The following is a 10,182-nucleotide window of genomic DNA, read 5'->3' on the forward strand; positions in this document are numbered from 1 at the left end:
ACGCCATGGTGCGCACCGCGGCGAAGGTGCGCACCCGGGGCAAACCGGGCTCCGACTTCGTGCACGCCGCACCTTGGAGCACACTTCGGAGCGCTCCTTGGTGCGCACCAGGGCGCGCAACCCAGCCGAGGTGCCCACCCCGGCGAAGGTGCACGCGAGGTGCGTACCCGGGGCAAACCGGGCTCCGACTTCGTGCACGCCGCACCTTGGAGCACACTTCGGAGCGCTCCTTGGTGCGCACCATGGTGCCCACCAGGCCGCGCAACCCAGCCAAGGTGTGCGCACCAAGGTGCACGCGAGGTGCGCACCCGGGGCAAACCGGGGTCCGACTTCGTGCACGCCGCACCTTGGAGCACACATCGGGGCGCTCCCGGGTTCGCACCGGCGTTGCGCACCGTGGTGGGCACCTCGGAGCACACCAAGGTGGGCAGCGAGGTGCGCACCTTTGATGCGATGCCTTCACTAATTTCCATAAAAGGCAAAAAAAAAACGAGATTTTAAAATTTCCGTTTTGAAAGATAGTGAGAAAAAGGGAATGCTGGTGCCATCTTGAGCCCGCCCTGGTGCGCAGCCCAGCCAAGGTGTGCGCACCAAGGTGCCCACCCTGGCGAAGGTGCGCGCCCGGGCAATTAATCCAACTTCCAACTTCGCGCGCGCCAGGGTGGGAGCGCACCCAACAACCGGGCCTGGGAAGAGCCAATGCGAGAAACCCCACCAAACGCTCTGACAAAAAAAGAGGGGGCGCTCCAGTAACCCCGCTTCGGAGCGCACCCTGGGCAAACCCAGCCAAGGTGCCCACCCCGGCCAAGGTGCAGGCGAGGTGCGCACCCGGGGCAAACCGGGCTCCGACAACGTGCACGCCGCACCTTGGAGCACACTTCGTAGCGCTCCCGGGTGCGCACCTCAGAGCACACCAAGGTGGGCAGCGAGGTGCGCACCTTTGATGCGCTGCCTTCACTAATTTCCAGAAAAGGCAAAAAAAAAAGGAGATTTTAAAATTTCCGTTTTGAAAGATAGTGAAAAAAACGGAACGCGCGTGCCATCTTGAGCCCGCCCTGGTGCGCAGCCCAGGTAAGGTGCCCACCCTGGCAAAGGTGCGCACCCGGGCAATTAACCCTACTTCCGACTTCGTGCGCGCCAGGGTGGCAACCGGGCCTCGGAAGAGCCAATGCGAGAAACCCCACCAAACGCTCCGACAAAAAAAGAGGCGGCGCTCCAATAACCCCGCTTCGGAGCGCAGCCGGGGCAAACCCAGCCAAGGTGCCCACCCCGACGAAGGTGCACGCGAGGTGCGCACCCGGGGCAAACCGGGCTCCGACAACGTGCACGCAGCACCTTGGAGCACACTTCGAAGCACTCCCGGGTGCCCACCGGCGTTGCGCACCGTGGTGGGCAGCGAGGTGCGCACCTTTGATGCGCTGCCTTCACTAATTTCCAGAAAAAGGCAAAAAAAAATGAGATTTTAAAATTTCCGTTTTGAAAGATAGTGAAAAAAAAGGAACGCGGGTGCCATCTTGAGCCCGCCCTGGTGCGCAGCCCAGGCAAGGCATGCGCACCAAGGTGCCCACCCGAGGTGCACACCCGGGGCAAACCGGGCTCCGACTTCGTGCAGGCCGCACCTTGGAGCACACTTCGGAGCGCTCCTTGGTGCGCACCATGGTGCCCACCAGGGCGCGCAACCCAGCCAAGGTCTGCACACCAAGGTGCCCACCCCGGCGAAGGTGCACGCGAGGTGCGCACCCGGGGCAAACCGGGCTCCGACTTCGTGCACGCCATGGTGCCCACCGCGGCGAAGGTGCACGCGAGGTGCGCACCCGGGGCAAACCGGGCTCCGACTTCGTGCACGCCGCACCTTGGAGCACACTTCGGAGCGCTCCTTGGTGCGCACCATGGTGCCCACCAGGGCGCGCAACCCAGCCAAGGTGTGCGCACCAAGGTGCACGCGAGGTGCGCACCCGGGGCAAACCGGGGTCCGACTTCGTGCACGCCGCACCTTGGAGCACACATCGGAGCGCTCCCAGGTTCGCACCAGCGTTGCGCACCTTTGATGCGCTGCCTTCACTAATTTCAAGAAAAGGCAAAAAAAAACGAGATTTTAAAATTTCCGTTCTGAAAGATAGTGAAAAAAACGGAACGCGGGTGCCATCTTGAGCCCTTCCTGGTGCGCAGCCCAGGCAAGTTGTGCGCACCAAGGTGCCCACCCTGGCGGAGGTGCGCGCCCGGGGCAATCCGGGCTCCGACTTCGTGCACTGCATGGTGCCCACCAAGGCGCGCAACCCAGCCAAGGTGCCCACCGCAGCGAAGGTGCACGCGAGGTGCGCACCCGAGGTGCACACCCGGGGCAAACCGGGCTCCGACTTCGTGCACGCCGCACCTTGGAGCACACTTCAGAGCGCTCCTTGGTGCGCACCAGGGCGCGCAACCCAGCCGAGGTGCCCACCCCGGCGAAGGTGCACGCGAGGTGCGCACCCGGGGCAAACCGGGCTCCGACTTCGTGCACGCCATGGTGCCCACCGCGGCGAAGGTGCGCACCCGGGGCAAACCGGGCTCCGACTTCGTGCACGCCGCACCTTGGAGCACACTTCGGAGCGCTCCTTGGTGCGCACCATGGTGCCCACCAGGCCGCGCAACCCAGCCAAGGTGTGCGCACCAAGGTGCACGCGAGGTGCGCACCCGGGGCAAACCGGGGTCCGACTTCGTGCACGCCGCACCTTGGAGCACACATCGGGGCGCTCCCGGGTTCGCACCGGCGTTGCGCACCGTGGTGGGCACCTCGGAGCACACCAAGGTGGGCAGCGAGGTGCGCACCTTTGATGCGATGCCTTCACTAATTTCCATAAAAGGCAAAAAAAAAACGAGATTTTAAAATTTCCGTTTTGAAAGATAGTGAGAAAAAGGGAATGCTGGTGCCATCTTGAGCCCGCCCTGGTGCGCAGCCCAGCCAAGGTTTGCGCACCAAGGTGCCCACCCTGGCGAAGGTGCGCGCCCGGGCAATTAACCCAACTTCCAACTTCGCGCGCGCCAGGGTGGGAGCGCACCCAACAACCGGGCCTGGGAAGAGCCAATGCGAGAAACCCCACCAAACTCTCTGACAAAAAAAGAGGGGGCGCTCCAGTAACCCCGCTTCGGAGCGCACCCTGGGCAAACCCAGCCAAGGTGCCCACCCCGGCCAAGGTGCAGGCGAGGTGCGCACCCGGGGCAAACCGGGCTCCGACAACGTGCACGCCGCACCTTGGAGCACACTTCGTAGCGCTCCCGGGTGCGCACCTCAGAGCACACCAAGGTGGGCAGCGAGGTGCGCACCTTTGATGCGCTGCCTTCACTAATTTCCAGAAAAGGCAAAAAAAAAAGGAGATTTTAAAATTTCCGTTTTGAAAGATAGTGAAAAAAACGGAACGCGCGTGCCATCTTGAGCCCGCCCTGGTGCGCAGCCCAGGTAAGGTGCCACCCTGGCAAAGGTGCGCACCCGGGCAATTAACCCTACTTCCGACTTCGTGCGCGCCAGGGTGGCAACCGGGCCTCGGAAGAGCCAATGCGAGAAACCCCACCAAACGCTCCGACAAAAAAAGAGGCGGCGCTCCAATAACCCCGCTTCGGAGCGCAGCCGGGGCAAACCAAGCCAAGGTGCCCACCCCGACGAAGGTGCACGCGAGGTGCGCACCCGGGGCAAACCGGGCTCCGACAACGTGCACGCAGCACCTTGGAGCACACTTCGAAGCACTCCCGGGTGCCCACCGGCGTTGCGCACCGTGGTGGGCAGCGAGGTGCGCACCTTTGATGCGCTGCCTTCACTAATTTCCAGAAAAAGGCAAAAAAAAATGAGATTTTAAAATTTCCGTTTTGAAAGATAGTGAAAAAAAAGGAACGCGGGTGCCATCTTGAGCCCGCCCTGGTGCGCAGCCCAGGCAAGGCATGCGCACCAAGGTGCCCACCCGAGGTGCACACCCGGGGCAAACCGGGCTCCGACTTCGTGCAGGCCGCACCTTGGAGCACACTTCGGAGCGCTCCTTGGTGCGCACCATGGTGCCCACCAGGGCGCACCCGAGGCAAACCGGGCTCCGACTTCGTGCACGCCGCACCTTGGAGCACACATCGGAGCGCTCCCAGGTTCGCACCAGCGTTGCGCACCTTTGATGCGCTGCCTTCACTAATTTCCAGAAAAGGCAAAAAAAAACGATATTTTAAAATTTCCGTTCTGAAAGATAGTGAAAAAAACGGAACGCGGGTGCCATCTTGAGCCCTTCCTGATGCGCAGCCCAGGCAAGTTGTGCGCACCAAGGTGCCCACCCTGGCGGAGGTGCGCGCCCGGGGCAAACCGGGCTCCGACTTCGTGCACTGCATGGTGCCCACCAAGGCGCGCAACCCAGCCAAGGTGCCCACCGCAGCGAAGGTGCACGCGAGGTGCGCACCCGAGGTGCACACCCGGGGCAAACCGGGCTCCGACTTCGTGCACGCCGCACCTTGGAGCACACTTCAGAGCGCTCCTTGGTACGCACCAGGGCGCGCAACCCAGCCAAGGTGCTCACCCCGGCGAAGGTGCACGCGAGGTGCGCACCCGGGGCAAACCGGGCTCGGACTTCGTGCACGCCGCACCTTGGAGCACACATCGGAGCGCTCCCGGGTTCGCACCAGCATTGCGCACCTTTGATGCGCTGCCTTCACTAATTTCCAGAAAAGGCAAAAAAAAGAAAAAAATGAGATTTTAAAATTTCCGTTTTGAAAGATAGTGAAAAAAACGGAACGCGGGTGCCATCTTGAGCCCGCCCTGGTGTGCAGCCCAGGCAAGTTGTGCGCACCAAGGCACCCACCCTGGCCAAGGTGGGTCACGGGGTGGGTCCTAGGGTGGGTAACGGGGTGGGTACTAAGGTGCGTGCCAAGGTGGGTCATAGGGTGGGTGCCAAGGTGGGCACCAGGGTGGGTGTGCACCAACCCTAGCCAGGGTAGGTCACGGGGTGGTTGTCGGGGTGGGCGTCAAGGAGCCAAGGTGGGTGGCAAGTAGCCAAGTTGCGTGCCAAGGTGGGTGTCGGGGTGGGTGCCAAGGATCCAAGGTGGGTGCCAAGGAACCAAGGTGGGTGTCTGGGTGGGTGCCGAGGTGGGAGCCAGGGTGGGTCCCAAGGTGAGTGCAAAGGTGGGTGCCAGGGTCAAGGTGAGTGCCAATGTGGGTTCCAAGGTGCCAGGGTCAGGGTGAGTGCCAATGTGGGTTCAAAGGTGCTAAGTTGGGTGCGAGGTTGGGTGCGAGGGTGGGTGGGTGCCAAGGTGTGCTAGGTGGAAGCCCGGGTGGGTCGGCATCCCATGGGTGTCGAGTTGGGTGCCTGATGGGTGCTTCTTGTCAAGTTTTAGTCGTCGGGACTCATTTCGAGCCTTAGAGGTCGTTTCTTGTCCGGTTGCCCTGTCTTCGACCTGGGAACCCAATTTTGGTCCTCGGGTCCCATTTTTTTTTGTCTCGCATCCCACTTTTGGCCTGTGGCCTTTTCGGGGTCGATTCTCGTTTTGGGCATCAGAGCATGTTTCTTCTCCTAAAACCCAATATTTGTTTATTAAGTCTCGGAACACATTTTTGTTCTCGTGGACCCATCATGGGTCTTGGAACGCATTTGTGGTCCTTGGGTCCCATTTTGCATCCCGAAACTTGTGTTTTGGTGCTTGATCCCTATTTTGGGTGCCCACCTTGCACCAAGTGCGCACCCGGGGCAAACCGAGCGCCTTGGTGCACCGGGGCAAGATCGAGCGTGCACCCGAGGCGCCCCGAACATGCACCAAGGTGCACTCGGCCCACATGTGAGCGCAGGTCGTTGCGCCCGAGGTGGTGTGTGGGCACCGCGTTGCAGACGGGACACTGCACGCACACGACGCCCCCTACAGGTGCACGCACGTAGGCCGGGCCGGGTGCACACCCGACGCCCTAGCAAGGTGCGCGCACCCGGGCAGGGCTCACACTTGGCGAACGGGGCGCACTTCGCGAGGGAGGGTGTGCACCTCGACGGGGGTGGGTGGCCGGGGTGGATTCGCACGTGGGTCGCGGTTTGCTAAGTACACACTGCGACAAGCTCATAACGGGTGCGATCATACCAGCGTTAGTGCACCGGATCCCATCAGAACTCCGCAGTTAAGCGCGCTTGGGCCGAAGTAGTACTGGGATGGGTGACCTCCCGGGAAGTCCCGGTGTTGCACCCTTTTTTAGTTTTTCGCCGGGCATCGCAATGCTATTTGAATAAACCTTTTGCCCGTTTGCGTTCTCGTCGGGGCCGGGCCGGGCCGGGGTGCGCTGCCCGCACTACCGCGCGCGCGGGGGCGACACCGAGCGCGCACCCGAGGCGCCCCGAGCACACAGGCCACGGTGCAACCCGGGCGTTGTGCGCGCACCCCGGTGCGCCCGAGGTGCTGCGCGCGCACCCAGGTGAAATCGGTGTGCACCTCGGCCAGTGCGCGCTCGGTCGAGTCGCGCACGTTGGCCAAGGTGCACGGTGATGTTTCTTACTCTAAGGTTCCGCACCAGACGCCCGGGACAGGTGAGCGAAGCTGGGCGGGGCCGGGTGCGCGGCCGGGGCAGGTGCACGCAGCTGGAGAGAGCTTTGGAGCACACTTCGGAGCGCACCAATGATGCGCTCCATTCAAAAGTTTCCTGAAAAGGCAAAAAAAGTTGAGATTATAGAATTTCCCACTTGAGAGATTGTAAAAAAAAAAAATTTAAAATGAAGGAAACGCGGGTGCCAAGGTGTGCGCAGCCCAGCCAAGGTGTGCGCACCAAGGCGCCCACCCTGGCGAAGGTGCACGCAAGGTGCGCACCCGAGGCAAACCGGACAATTAACCCAACTTTCGACTTCGCGCGCACCTTGGAGCGCACTTCGGAGCGCTCCTTGGTGCGCACCAATCTTGGGCACCTCGGAGTGCACCATGGCGCCCACCAAGGTGCGCACCCGGGGCAAACCGAGCTCCGACTTCGTGCGCACCTTGGAGCGCACGAAAGGTGCGCACCATGGCGCCCACCAAGGTGCGCAGCCCAGCCAAGGCGTGCGCATCAAGGTGCGCACCCTGGCGAAGGTGCGCACCCGGGGCAAACCGAGCTCCGACTTCGTGCGCACCTTGGAGCGCACAAAAGGTGCGCAACCCAGCCAAGGTGTGCGCACCCCGGTCAAACCGAGCTCCGAATCGTGCGCACCAGAGGTGCACGCCATCGTGCGCACCTTGGAGCACACTTCGGAGCCCTCCTTGGTGCGCGCCGATGTTGCGCACCTCGGAGCGCACCCGGGGAAAACAATGCAATTAACCCGACTTTCGACTTCGTGGGCACCTCGGAGCGCTCTCGGGTTCGCACCTCGGAGCACACCGAGGTGCGCACCTTTGATGCGCTGCCTTCACCAATTTCCAGAAAAGGCAAGAAAACATTGAGAAGGTGTGCGCACCGAGGTGCCCACCCTGGCGAAGGTGCACGCGAGGTGCGCACCCGGGGCAAACCGGGCTCCGACTTCGTGCACGCCGCACCTTGGAGCACACTTCGGAGCGCTCCTTGGTGCGCACCAGGGCGCGCAACCCAGCCGAGGTGCCCACCCCGGCGAAGGTGCACGCGAGGTGCGCACCCGGGGCAAACCGGGCTCCGACTTCGTGCACGCCATGGTGCCCACCGCGGCGAAGGTGCACGCGAGGTGCGCACCCGGGGCAAACCGGGCTCCGACTTCATGCACGCCGCACCTTGGAGCACACTTCGGAGCGCTCCTTGGTGCGCACCATGGTGCCCACCAGGGCGCGCAACCCCGCCGAAGGTGCACGCGAGGTGCGCACCCGGGGCAAACCGGGCTCCGACTTCGTGCACGCCGCACCTTGGAGCACACTTCGGAGCGCTCCTTGGTGCGCACCATGGTGCCCACCAGGGCGCGCAACCCCGCCGAAGGTGCACGCGAGGTGCGCACCCGGGGCAAACCGGGCTCCGACTTCGTGCACGCCATGGTGCGCACCGCGGCGAAGGTGCGCACCCGGGGCAAACCGGGCTCCGACTTCGTGCACGCCGCACCTTGGAGCACACTTCGGAGCGCTCCTTGGTGCGCACCAGGGCGCGCAACCCAGCCGAGGTGCCCACCCCGGCGAAGGTGCACGCGAGGTGCGTACCCGGGGCAAACCGGGCTCCGACTTCGTGCACGCCGCACCTTGGAGCACACTTCGGAGCGCTCCTTGGTGCGCACCATGGTGCCCACCAGGCCGCGCAACCCAGCCAAGGTGTGCGCACCAAGGTGCACGCGAGGTGCGCACCCGGGGCAAACCGGGGTCCGACTTCGTGCACGCCGCACCTTGGAGCACACATCGGGGCGCTCCCGGGTTCGCACCGGCGTTGCGCACCGTGGTGGGCACCTCGGAGCACACCAAGGTGGGCAGCGAGGTGCGCACCTTTGATGCGATGCCTTCACTAATTTCCATAAAAGGCAAAAAAAAAACGAGATTTTAAAATTTCCGTTTTGAAAGATAGTGAGAAAAAGGGAATGCTGGTGCCATCTTGAGCCCGCCCTGGTGCGCAGCCCAGCCAAGGTGTGCGCACCAAGGTGCCCACCCTGGCGAAGGTGCGCGCCCGGGCAATTAACCCAACTTCCAACTTCGCGCGCGCCAGGGTGGGAGCGCACCCAACAACCGGGCCTGGGAAGAGCCAATGCGAGAAACCCCACCAAACGCTCTGACAAAAAAAGAGGGGGCGCTCCAGTAACCCCGCTTCGGAGCGCACCCTGGGCAAACCCAGCCAAGGTGCCCACCCCGGCCAAGGTGCAGGCGAGGTGCGCACCCGGGGCAAACCGGGCTCCGACAACGTGCACGCCGCACCTTGGAGCACACTTCGTAGCGCTCCCGGGTGCGCACCTCAGAGCACACCAAGGTGGGCAGCGAGGTGCGCACCTTTGATGCGCTGCCTTCACTAATTTCCAGAAAAGGCAAAAAAAAAAGGAGATTTTAAAATTTCCGTTTTGAAAGATAGTGAAAAAAACGGAACGCGCGTGCCATCTTGAGCCCGCCCTGGTGCGCAGCCCAGGTAAGGTGCCCACCCTGGCAAAGGTGCGCACCCGGGCAATTAACCCTACTTCCGACTTCGTGCGCGCCAGGGTGGCAACCGGGCCTCGGAAGAGCCAATGCGAGAAACCCCACCAAACGCTCCGACAAAAAAAGAGGCGGCGCTCCAATAACCCCGCTTCGGAGCGCAGCCGGGGCAAACCCAGCCAAGGTGCCCACCCCGACGAAGGTGCACGCGAGGTGCGCACCCGGGGCAAACCGGGCTCCGACAACGTGCACGCAGCACCTTGGAGCACACTTCGAAGCACTCCCGGGTGCCCACCGGCGTTGCGCACCGTGGTGGGCAGCGAGGTGCGCACCTTTGATGCGCTGCCTTCACTAATTTCCAGAAAAAGGCAAAAAAAAATGAGATTTTAAAATTTCCGTTTTGAAAGATAGTGAAAAAAAAGGAACGCGGGTGCCATCTTGAGCCCGCCCTGGTGCGCAGCCCAGGCAAGGCATGCGCACCAAGGTGCCCACCCGAGGTGCACACCCGGGGCAAACCGGGCTCCGACTTCGTGCAGGCCGCACCTTGGAGCACACTTCGGAGCGCTCCTTGGTGCGCACCATGGTGCCCACCAGGGCGCGCAACCCAGCCAAGGTCTGCACACCAAGGTGCCCACCCCGGCGAAGGTGCACGCGAGGTGCGCACCCGGGGCAAACCGGGCTCCGACTTCGTGCACGCCATGGTGCCCACCGCGGCGAAGGTGCACGCGAGGTGCGCACCCGGGGCAAACCGGGCTCCGACTTCGTGCACGCCGCACCTTGGAGCACACTTCGGAGCGCTCCTTGGTGCGCACCATGGTGCCCACCAGGGCGCGCAACCCAGCCAAGGTGTGCGCACCAAGGTGCACGCGAGGTGCGCACCCGGGGCAAACCGGGGTCCGACTTCGTGCACGCCGCACCTTGGAGCACACATCGGAGCGCTCCCAGGTTCGCACCAGCGTTGCGCACCTTTGATGCGCTGCCTTCACTAATTTCCAGAAAAGGCAAAAAAAAACGAGATTTTAAAATTTCCGTTCTGAAAGATAGTGAAAAAAACGGAACGCGGGTGCCATCTTGAGCCCTTCCTGGTGCGCAGCCCAGGCAAGTTGTGCGCACCAAGGTGCCCACCCTGGCGGAGGTGCGCGCCCGGGGCAATCCGGGCTCCGACTTCGT

General features: G+C 62.9%; 1 non-coding gene across 1 annotated transcript; it reads left to right on the plus strand.

Moving 5' to 3' along the window:
- Nucleotides 1-6,055: 6,055 nt before the first annotated feature.
- Nucleotides 6,056-6,174, plus strand: LOC131870977 (5S ribosomal RNA). The gene has a single exon (XR_009369274.1). It is a non-coding gene; the product is annotated as a 5S ribosomal RNA (ribosomal RNA).
- Nucleotides 6,175-10,182: the final 4,008 nt, after the last annotated feature.

This window comes from Cryptomeria japonica, unplaced genomic scaffold (genome assembly GCF_030272615.1).
Source record: "Cryptomeria japonica unplaced genomic scaffold, Sugi_1.0 HiC_scaffold_363, whole genome shotgun sequence".
In the NCBI taxonomy this organism is placed as follows: Eukaryota; Viridiplantae; Streptophyta; class Pinopsida; order Cupressales; family Cupressaceae; genus Cryptomeria; species Cryptomeria japonica.